The following is a 12,396-nucleotide window of genomic DNA, read 5'->3' on the forward strand; positions in this document are numbered from 1 at the left end:
ACAAATGATGGTATCAGAAGGAAGGATGGAAAGAGTAGGTAGACTACTAAATAAAGGTTGTCATCATTTCACCTATTAAATGAAGATTTTAATGCATCTTCTTAATGGGCTCAACAATATTTACTTTTTTTTCTTGGATGCTCCTAATATATTCATTTCTACATATAATTGCATTTATTGTCTAATTTATATGGAATTATCTAACAATATGAAAATCTTCACATAATTAGTATTTTTATAATCTTTATACCGATTATATTTTAATATATATTTTTATTTATTTACTAATGAAAATATAAATGGAAGATATTTTAGTTTTTTCATTTGACAATTAAATTTTTAATCAAAATTTTTTATTTACAAATTGAGTAATGTAAAAAAGAAAGCTTTAAACAAAGAAATGAAATAAAGCGAAATAGAGAAATGAATTCATAATTTATGAGGCATTTAGAGTGAAATTTATCTAATAACAATAAAGACTTTCAAGTAATATAGTATGAAATTATTAGCAACATTTTAAATATAAAAAAATTGATAAATGCTTTGTCAAGATGGTCGAAACAAGAAAAAATATTTCTTTTTTTGGGCCAGCAAATTGGTATAATTTATTGAAACTTACATATTTGAAGTATTATTTTTGTATTATTTTCATTCAAATCTCAATTTTAAGAATATTTAAATAATAATCAGATTTAATAGTAAAGTTAAATAAAAACTTAGAATTGTACATAATATATTTGACAGAAATAATATTATTTTTTTTAAAGAAAAAGTTGTGAGCTTGTCTACGGATTTTTTAATATATTTGACAGATTTAGGGTGTTAATTAGGAGTATTTTAAGATGCATTATCATTTCTTTTGTTTGATCAGATTAAGGTAGGTGGGTGGTTATTCGGACAAAAATACCCTTCAATCCAAGAAATTATACCAAGCAACTCAACTAATTTTCCTTCCTTTCTCTACAGTCTACTGCTTTGTCTCTGTCTTCCGGCGCCAACACAACTTCTCGCCTTCTCGAAAATCAAGCTTTCAAACTCCTTTTCTTCACTATTTTCTTTCGTTGCACAACCCTTCCCGTATTCTGTTGTAGCTAACCTCCCATATACCAGAGAGAAAACTCCTCAAAAAACCCACAACCTATTCGTTTACCAGTTTCCTTCTCCCTTCATACCACATTCACTCCTCAACCCCTCTTCCTTCAAACCCCAGTCGAAAAAAACGGAAGCTTCAGGCTCCCCTCAAATACCCATGAAAATTGTCTAATAAGAGAGGGTTGTGCAACTTTCCATTAATTACAAATTTTAGGAAAAAGAAAATGTTTCTTTCGAATCACAAATTTTAGTTATTGTTTCAATGGAATATATCATTTTTTTTAGGAAAAAAAATGTGTTTCATAGTAATTATTTATCTTTTCTAACCTATACAAATATTTTCACTTAGGGAGTGTGCTTTATGCGTGCATTTCCATTAATTATAAATTTCAGAAAAAAAAAATGATTCTTTCAAATCACAAATTTCAAATATTGTTTTAGTAGAATATTTCATTCTTTCAAGAAAAAAAATATTTCTTTCATATCACATATTTCAACTCTTATTTTTAGAATATTTCATTAATAAGTACTAACAGATTGCAAAGCTCAATACTTCTCATTAATGAAACAACGTATAAATACATATCCAAGAGTGGTTGAAGATCCTACAAATTAAGAAGGTTACAAACTGAATCCTATATCTATGGATGATAGATAAATACAATTAAATACATTTGAATAAGCTGATATGAAAGACTAAGTCAAGCTGATATGAAAGACTAAGTCAAGCTGAGATGAATAACTAAGTCAAGCAACTGATTATCTCTATTATGCACCTTCAAGATGAAGCTCGGGAGAGAAGTCCAATCTTGTGTTTAAGTTGAAGAAAACGTTGTCGTGGAAGTGGCTTGGTAAGAGCATCTGCAAGCTAATCTTCATAGGAGACATGGGCTACACGAAGAGCTCCATTTTGAACTTGATCCCTGATAAAATGAAAGTCCATTGCAACATGCTTCATACGGGAATGAAAAAATGGATTGGAACAGAGTTGAGGGGCCCCTATATTATCACAGTAAATGACAGGGCAGGAGGAAAGCGAAATACCAAGATTAGTCAAGAGATAACAAATGAAATTAAGTTCAGCAGCTATATTTGCAACTGAGCGATACTCCGCCTCAGTGGAGGATCTAGCAACAGTCTGTTGCTTTTTAGAACTCTAGGAGATCAGATTTTTACCAAGATAAACAACGTAAGCACCAGTTGAGCAAAAAACGTCCTTGTCCCTTGCCCAATCAGCATCAGAAAAGGCTTGGAGATTGAGAGAGGTATTTGAGAATGCATGCAAGTTGAGAGTAGAGTCTTTGTAGAGTTGTAAACCATCATCAACGGTGCCAACAAGATAACGTAGTAGGCGTTTGACAAAGGACCAATATGCAGTTGTTGGGCAGTGCATATATTGGGACAATTTGTTGACAGCAAAGGCGATGTCTAGTCTTGTTATGAGCAAATAATGGAGACTCCCAACTACCTGGCAATACTCAGTGGGATCAAACAGAGAAGAACCTGAGTTTAACATGAGAGTCGGACTGGTTGGGATGGGAGTAGGAATAGTCTTGGCATCTTGCATCTTGGTTTGAGTGAGGAGATCCAGAATATATCGCCTTTGTGAGAGTAACAAGTCATGTTTGTTTGGGACAACTTCCACACCCAAAAAGTAAGTTAGTAAACCAAGGTCTTTGATGGAAAATTGCCGAGCAAGGATGGCAATGAAGTGATTAACTTTGGTATCATTATCGCCTGTGAGAATTAAATCATCAACATAAACAAGGAGATACATAATGTGGCCATCAGCATGAAAGACAAAGAGTGATGTATCAGCATATGAATTCTGAAAGCCAAACTATAGAAGAAAGTTTCTGAGTTCATGGTACCACGCCCGAAGGGCTTATTTCAGGCCATATATTGCTTTGTTGAGTTTGCAGACATAAGAGGGGTTGTCATTATCAACAAATCCCGGTGGCTGTGCCATGTATATATTCTCTGATAGATGTCCTTGAATAAAGACATTATTAACATCAAGTTGCTTTAAGGACCAGCCACGACTGACGACGATACTGAGAACAATGCGGACAGTAGTTAGTTTTACAACGGGACTGAATGTGTCGTGGTAGTCTATTCCAGGACGTTGGTGGAAGCCTTTGCCACCAATCGGGCCTTGAACCTGTCAATAAAGCCATCATATTTGCGTTTAGTTCTAAAAATCCACTTGCAACCAACCAGATTTTGACTGCTATCCGGTGGAACTATAGCCCATGTGCCATTCTTTACTAAAGCATCATACTCTTCAGACATGGCTCGACGCCATTTATGATCTTTGAGAGCTTGGGTCAAGGTGGGTGGTTCATGATCATCACTTTTGGTTAATTGAGTGTGAAAATTCGGTTTGGTGATGGGTTTGCGGATATTATTTTTGGCTCTAGTAGTCATGGGGTGGGTGGGTTGTGGCTGAAGCTGATGTGGGCTTATATGTGTTGATGGGTGTTAGGGATTGTGGGGATGTGAAGGTTCACGTGATGGTGATGGAGGTGATGTGGCAGGCAGGTCTGGTGGTGGTGAAGCGGCACTGGGGGATTGTTGTTGAGCGTCCACGACAGATGACGGATTGAGTGGTGGTACTAAAGGCAAGTTGGGAATGCGAAGGGGTGGTGGAAGCCAAGTAGCAATGGAATCTGATGGAGGATAAGAGGAAGGAGCAGAGATATGACGGAAGGGAAAGACAAACTCAACAAATTTAACATGCCTAGAAACATATATTTTAGACGTGGATGGATCAAGGCAGTAGTAGGCACTCTGAGTTAAAGAGTATCCAAGGAAGACACATGGTTTGGATCGAGTGTGGAGTTTGTGGGTAGTATATGGTCTAAGCCAGGGATAGCATAAACAACCAAAAATTTTGAGTTTTGAGTAATTAAGAGTTGTTGTAAAAAAAATTTCATAAAGAGAGGAAAGGTTCAGTATGGGTGTTGGCATGCGATTTATTAGGTAAACTGTTGTGGCTAGGGCATAAGGCCAATAACTTAAAGGAAGAGATGCATGAAAGAGTAAGGTTAGTCCAGTTTCTACAATATGAAGATGTCTACGTTTTGAAAATCCTTTGTGTTCAGGTGTGTGAGGTGGTGTAGTGAGATGAGAAATACCATTTGTTGAAAGAAAATGGGCAAGGGTAATATATTCACCACCATTGTCCGAATAAAGTGTTTTGATGGTTTTATCAAAGTGTTTCTCAAAAATTGCTTTAAATTAAATAAAAATATCTTTGACTTATGACTTTTATTTAAGAGGATAAAACCAAATATATTGGGTGAAGTGATCCACAAAAATGACATAATATTTTAATCCATTATTTGATATAATAGGAGATGTCCAAACATCAGAAAAGATAGTTTCAAGGGGTTAAGAAGAGACAATGGTGGATTTAGAAAATGACAATTTGTGGCTTTTATTACTCAAACAAGCATTACATGGAAAATTATTGGATAATGAAGAAGAGAAATCAAATTTATTTTTGGAAACAATCTGTTTCAGAATTTTGAAAGTTGGGTGTCCTAATCTTTGATGCCACTCAGATAAAGTTGTTTTGCGGCTGGAAAATGCAAGCAAAGGTGGAGATATCGGCCACTCATAGACGCCATCTTTAGTGTTGCCCTTCAGAAGTGTTGTCCTCGTTTGAATGTCCTTTACAAGGAAAGCAGTTGGTAAGAATTCAATGGAGACATTATTTGAGGTACAAAATTGAGAAATGGAAATGAGATTCTTTTTCATAGTAGGAACACAGAGAACATTGTTCAATTTAAAAGTGTTATGAGTTGTGTGGAGAGAGGAAGAACCAATATGAGTAATGGAGAGACCCGAGCCATCACCAATCATAATGTCATCCGAGCCATTGTATGGAGTATGCATGGAGAGATTGTGTAGATCAGTTGTAGCATGGTGAGATGCGCCACCGTCGATGAGCCAAGATGTGTGGTTGGGAGTGTTGGAGGCATAATGGGCTCTTGGTTGCCATGGGGTGGCAGAGGGATTGTTCGAAGCAGGAGAAGGACTATTGGATGTCTTCAAATTGATAAATGATAGTTTTTTCATTAATTCTTTCATTTGCTCATGTACAGAGTATATATAGAGGGTAATCACCATTCTAAGAATGAGAAAGAATGATATAAGGAAATAACAACTAATATCCTAATATCTCAATATTCCTAATATCTCAACTTTCCTAATATCTAAACATTCCTAATATCTAAACATTCCTAATATCTCAACACTAAATGATATAAGGAAAGAATGATATAAGGAAAGCATTCCTAATATCTCAACACTCCCCCTCAAGTTGGTGCATAGATGTCACACATGCCCAACTTGTCTAAAAATTTTGAGAACACTTGACTTGAGATAGCTTTGGTGAGGATATCGGCCAATTGATTTTCTGATCAAATCTTAGGCAATTTCACAATCTTATCATCCAACTTTTCCTTAATGAAGAATCTATCCACCTCGACATGCTTTGTACGATCATGTTGTACTGGATTATGAGCAATGTCACATGCGACTTTATTGTCACAAAACAATCGGATTGGTTGCCTAGATAGGCAACCTAAATCCTGTAAGAGAAGTCTTAGCCATAATGCCTCACAAAGTCCTAGAGCCATACCTCTAAATTCCGCTTCTGCACTTGAACGGGCGACGACATTCTGCTTCTTACTTTTCCATGTCACAAGATTACCACCTACAAAGGTAAAGTAACCAGATGTAGATCGTCTATTATCCACTGCACCGGCCCAATCAGCATCAGTATATACTTCTATACTCTGATGATCAACATTTTTAGCGAACAAAATTTCCTTCCCAAAAGCATTCTTCAAATACCTCAAAATACGCATGACTGCATTCATATGTTGCTCTCCAGGATTATGCATGTATTGACTCACTACACTCAATGCATAAGCAAGATCTGGTCTTGTATAAGCTAAGTACATTAATCTCCCCACAAGTCTCTGGTATCTTCCCTTATTGGTTGATACTTGATTAGGCTTAACACACAATTTCAGACCTTCTTCTATTGGTGTATTAACAGGTTGACATCCCGACATTCCAGTCTCCTGTAAAAGATCTAAGGCATACTTTCTTTGAGACAGAAAAATTCCTTCACTTGATCAAGAAACTTCAATCCCAAGAAAGTATTTCAGAGGACCTAGATCTTTCATTTCAAATTCTCTAGATAGATAATTTTGCAGAGCTTTTCTTTCTTTAGGATCATTTCCTGTAACTACCATGTCATCCACATATACGATGAGTATCGTAATCTTACCATGTTGCTTTTTCAGGAACAAAGTGTGATCTGAATTACTTTGACGATAGCTAAAAGCTCTTATTGACTTTGTGAACCTTCCAAACCATGCTCTCGGGGATTGCTTCAACCCATACAATGACTTCTTCAATTTGCACACCTTCTAACATTGCTTTTCTAACACCATGCATCTTGGTGGAAGATCCATGTATACTTCTTCAGATAACTCGCCATGCAGAAAGGCATTTTTCACATCGAATTGTTGTAATGGCCAATCTAGGTTTGCAGCTAAAGATAGTAATACTCGAACTGTGTTGATCTTAGCTACAAGTGCAAATGTCTTTGTGTAGTCAATTCCATAAGTTTGAGTGTACCCTTTTGCTACCAGTCTTGCTTAACCAAAAAGGCAACAATCAGCAAGCCAAATGAATTGGAACAAAAAAACTCTAAGTTAAAGATATAGAGAACCCCATTTCAACAGAGTCGACCCTAGCCAAAGTGAGTCAAAATAGAGAGCTTGAGGATCTCGTTTCCTCTTAATCTAACCAGATGATCCGAAAATTTCTTGAGCAAACGTGATAACGTCCTTCGATACGACGTGGATAGTGTTCGCCATCATAATCGGATTTGTTTTCGTAGTAGCATTCTTTCTCTTCATTTTGCTATAAGGATTTGTCTTAGTAGTCTTCTTCCTCCTCGAAAAGCCCTAACGTTAATTTTCTTAGCTCATTTTCTCAACTCTCACTGTAAATGTTGTACTTCCTAGGCCTTTCTACATTTTTAAAGAGGTGCTCTACTTTTACATGTCTCTGATGAAACCTACTACTCCACTAAATTTATGGAGCTTTGACCCAAAATAGTACATTTTAAAAAAAAATTCCAAAAACTAACATTGTTTCCAAAATAATACCCAATTTAGTGCGTTTGTACTACATAAGCTGTCATGTCATAAAACCGTAATTGGTGACTATGGTTTTATTTTTTTTAAATGTTTAGAAACCGTAGTCACCAACCACGGTTTTAACTTTAAGTTAAAAGCCGTAGTTGGTGACTACGGTTTTGACTTTTTTTAAAAATGGTCAAAGCCGTAGTCACCAACTGTGACTTTAACTTTATATATATTTATATATAACTTTAATTTTTTAAATAAAAATATTATATTATTTTGATTTTAAATATACTTATTTCATTATTTAAAAAATAATAATATATGAAATTAAATAATTGATATTTTTAATTTGATATAAAATATATTTTTTAATTTTATTAAAACAATAGGCACTATATTTAATATAAATATAAATATAATTAGTTAATTAAAATTAAATATAAATAAAATATAATAAATTATAGTTATTTAAAATAAATAAATTATAAATGCCTATTTAGAAAAATATATATATATATAAATTATTATATTAATTAATAATTTTTTATATATTATATGTAAGTGGTATATATATATAAGTTTAATTTAAGTTTAAAATTTATCACATTTTTATTTAAATATATAAATAAATTTTATTAAAACAATTGATACTATATTTAATATAAATATAATTAGTTAATTAAAATTAAATATAAATATAATATAATAAATTATATTTATTTAAAATAAATAAATTATAAATGCCTATTTAGAAAAAAATATATATAAATTATTATATTAATTAATAGAAAAAAATATATAATTATTATATAAATTATATTATTATATTATTATATTATATAAATTATTATATTTTTGAAAAAAAAATATATTAAAAAAAAGTGAGTCAATTGAAACAAATAATTGGATACCATCACCAATTATCTTGCCTAAAAGAGCTTCATGCCACATAAAGGATCACATCGAAATTGTTGATGCAAAGCTCTAAGGTTCATAACAGAGCCATCTAGACCGTGACATTTAAGTCATTGGTAGATGAACTGTAATAATTTCAACTTGTACCAATCAGCACAAAAAAAACGTAGGAACCCTCATTTCAACAAAAAACAAATATTTAGAAAGTAGACACATAGTAGACCCATAGGATGCATGAAGTAAAATCTAAAAACAGGAGAATTGATGGATGAGAAAGTTGGTCGACATTATAAATCATAAATAAAACCTCAAATGCATACGGTCTATGATTATAATAGCAAAAAAATACAAAAGGTAATTATGTTCAATGAAAGCGACAATCTATCATAGTTATAGGAAATACTTCAACCCAATGTCCATGTTAGTCTCAATCACCATGAAAAATTTTCCACTACTCATCATCAAGTTGTATCTATAATCTTCCTTGGGAGAGATAAAAAGAAAGCGATTTGCATTGAGAGAGAGAAAAAGAAACAATATGATTGAAGGGTGTGTGCAGGCCTAAGTAGGCACACTCCTCCTCGCTCTTTAACCAACATGATTGTAAAACTAGTTATATATATTTTTTTCTTTTCTGAAAAGTACCTCATCTACAATGACACAATATTATTGATATAAATATTCCCCAAATGATACGAGGCAAAAGTATATCCATATCCAATTTGGGAAACAAATGATAGCCTATAACAATTCAAATTCCAAACTTTATTGGTTCCAACCTCATCTCAAATCCATCAAAGTAGGGGCATGGCTCTTACCCTTTTTTTCAATAATTGAGAAATCTAAAACCATTTATCACTAATACTACCATGATGTTGGTAAAATAACTAAAAAAATTTAAAAATATAAATTCCCAAAGTGGCCTCAATTTTTTCTTAACCTGAATTTGCATGTTCGTATCATATAATTCTTCAACATATCTAGAAGGATTAGACAAAAACTGACAAAAGGTTAGAAACCCTATAAAATCAGGGTCAAAAACTCACTAGGAAATTGCTTCAGATGAGTAGGAATAATTAATAGATAGTATGAAACTTGAGATAGTTGAAGACCAAAAATATTGCACCACCATGGAGTCTTATGTCTTAGGTGGAATCTTCGTTTGTAGGAAACATAATAAATTTAAAAGAAAGTTAACTACAAACAAAAATAGGAATCAGAATCCCTAGAAAAGTACCCTTGAGAATCCTAGCAAATAGCTTCCCAACCAATAGAATCAAACTAACAGAACATTGCTCTTGTTAAACGTACCTAGTCCAAAGCGTCGATCCCACCAAAATCTCTTTATTGTCCAGGGTGTTCTCCCCCTTCCACCGACTCAACTTCTTGCCAGAAACCTTTAGTTTCAGTTATCTTATTCCGGGTTATATCCAAAACTATAATTTAATATAACACAATAAAGAAAATTAAAGTGCAATAACCTAAATCTAAAGGCTTTGGAACTTTATGAAATTGTTTCGGCTATCTCTTACCTCTGCAAATTGCAATTCAGGAAAGCCCAGTGTCGGATTTTACATGAATCTCCCATTGAAGCCCATAGAACATTGGAAACGTACCCAATTTCGACATTTTCGATTAAACCTTATAAATGATTAATTAAAAACCCACCCCATAAAAGATTAATCAAAAACCCTCCACATCAAAATTTTAGTCAATCATGACATACTTCAGACTTGTTGAGAGAACTGCAGGGAACGAACCTGTGTCATAAATACACCTTATCCCAACCTTAACCTTAACCCTAAACCCTAACCCTAATCCTAAACCTAGCCCTAACTCTAATGCAAAACATTAACCTAAAGATCATAAGAAATGAAAATGACTTTTCTTCCAAAATAGTTGTTTTTAAAAAGGAGAATGATTAAAAATAATATTTTTAAAACATTAAAAAATATCAAAAAACAAATTAAAAACCTTTTAGATTCTAAATATGTGTTATATAAAATATTAGAAAAAAATTGTTTCTAATAACTATTTTTAAACACATTTTCTAAATGGAGATTATATTTTTTTTAGAAAAATTTAAAAAGCAAAAAACAAAAAATCACTCAAAAAAATAAATCTCAAGTTCATTTCAAAATGAATCCAAATTAATATGATATATAATTGGGATTTAAATAAATATAATTTCATAAATTTTAAACAATGATATAAAAAACAAGTAAAATCTTTTATAAATCTATTTAATATACTTACTTATCATTGTATTTCTCATTCTAATCTATTTTTCATTCTTTTAATTTATTAACTTTTACTTTTTCAACTTTTATATTTGTTTATGTACAATTTTTGGTTTTATATACTTTTCTAATAAATTAAAGGTTTTTAATTTTTTTAAATTAAAAGTTTTGTAATTTTATATTTAATATTTTAAAAGTAGATTCTGATTCTCATATGATTTTGAAAATTTTAAACAATTTGGATTTGAATGCTTGATTAAATAATGGTACATTTACAATAATACTTAATTATTAGATTATATATATTTTTTCAATAAAAAGTTTCATCACTTTGGCTTAATTATTAAATTATTTTTAGTACATTTTATTTTAGTTTAACATGGCATGGTAAAACAAATAATTTTACATCTTTTTCTTTCTATTATCAATGCAAATTAGCTTGTTATAAAATTTATAAAAAACGTTAACTTCATTAATTTCCCCCTAAATTAATCTTTTAAAAAATGTTAATAAAAATATTACTGCATTTCACAAGTGACAACAGAAAAAAGAAAAAAAAAGTTTATGATTTTATTTAAAAATTGATGTGTGTAAAATGCATAAAGGGAATTTTTGGCTACTCAGCTCCAGAATATGCATGCATGGCCACCTTGCAATACCCAGAGTCACTGCACACGTATCATCCCGAGCTGGAAGAATGATACTGATCTCTTGCAGGTCTGTACCAGAAGAAGCTCTGGCATCGGTTCACCCTCAAGCCTTGAATGTGGCACTTTCATTCCCACTATTGGAGCTTATGTATTTCATTCATGGTATTCATCAGTACCATTGTCGGAAAGCAGTGTTCTATATGCTTCTGTGACTTATGATCGTGTGAAGAGTTCTGTTTTGGAATCTTTTGCTTTGAGCAGTGGGTTGAATTTTAATGGTGATTCAGTTCCAAATAAGCTTGAGATACCGGGTTTTACCTTCTTGCTGAAAATGGTCCTGTTGACAGTGGAACTGATGAGAAAGCAAAAATCAAATGAAAGAACAAAGACTGATAATTCAAGGCATCACTCACTTCTCCTGCAGCTGCATGCAACTCGGCTTGGCTGTGAACCAGACGACATATGTGACTTTGGGTTACAAGCATGTGACACTCAACCAAATACAGTCGCTGATCCCATGAAAGAATTCATTTTCTCAGGAAAGCTAAACCTTATCATGATCATGACTTTGTTTTCTCAATAGTCGATGACCATATATGGTTTCTGAAGTCTGAACCATCAGCTTTCTGTTCCTCATAACGAATCTTATAAGGTGGATCAGGAAGGCTTAGATGAAATTACCCTAGTTGAGGTTGGTCCAAGATTTTGTTTGAATCCTGTCAAGATATTTGGTTGCAGCTTTGGAGGCCCAGCGTTATATGAGAATCCATTTTACACATCATGAAATCAGATTCGATCGAGCACTAGAGAAGAGGAAGAATGTCGACAAGTATGCGGAGAAAGAGAAAGCCAAGACAAGAAGGAAGATGCATGAGTTTGAAAATCCATTAGAAGCTGATGAGTTTCAGATATGTCAAAGGTGTAGCATGTGATCTCGGGCAATGGTATAAGTTTTGGAAGCCTGAGAATGAACGGAGGAAGAGTCCAAGTGGAAGCAATACATGTGGATAGTTGCAGCTTTAAAGAAACTCAAAATAGAGCAAGGATCAAGACATGGCAGGGAGGGTCTGGACATGCCAGGAATATCACATTCAATAGCATTAAGTTCTATGATACAGAGAATCCCATCATCATCGACCAATATTACCGTCCCCAGAATAGATTGATAAGGTTTCAATTTTACCACATTTTTTTATTTTTGGCAGCACGTGCATGAAAGAGTAGGCCGGCAGTGACATTTTCTTGAGGAATCAGAGAACGACACGTACTCGAAATATTCTGGAGACCGTTTGGGAAGATAGTGGAGAGCTGCTACAGGCCGTAACA

The sequence above is a fragment of the Vitis vinifera genome, chromosome 5 (assembly GCF_030704535.1).
Source record: "Vitis vinifera cultivar Pinot Noir 40024 chromosome 5, ASM3070453v1".
Taxonomy (NCBI): domain Eukaryota; kingdom Viridiplantae; phylum Streptophyta; class Magnoliopsida; order Vitales; family Vitaceae; genus Vitis; species Vitis vinifera.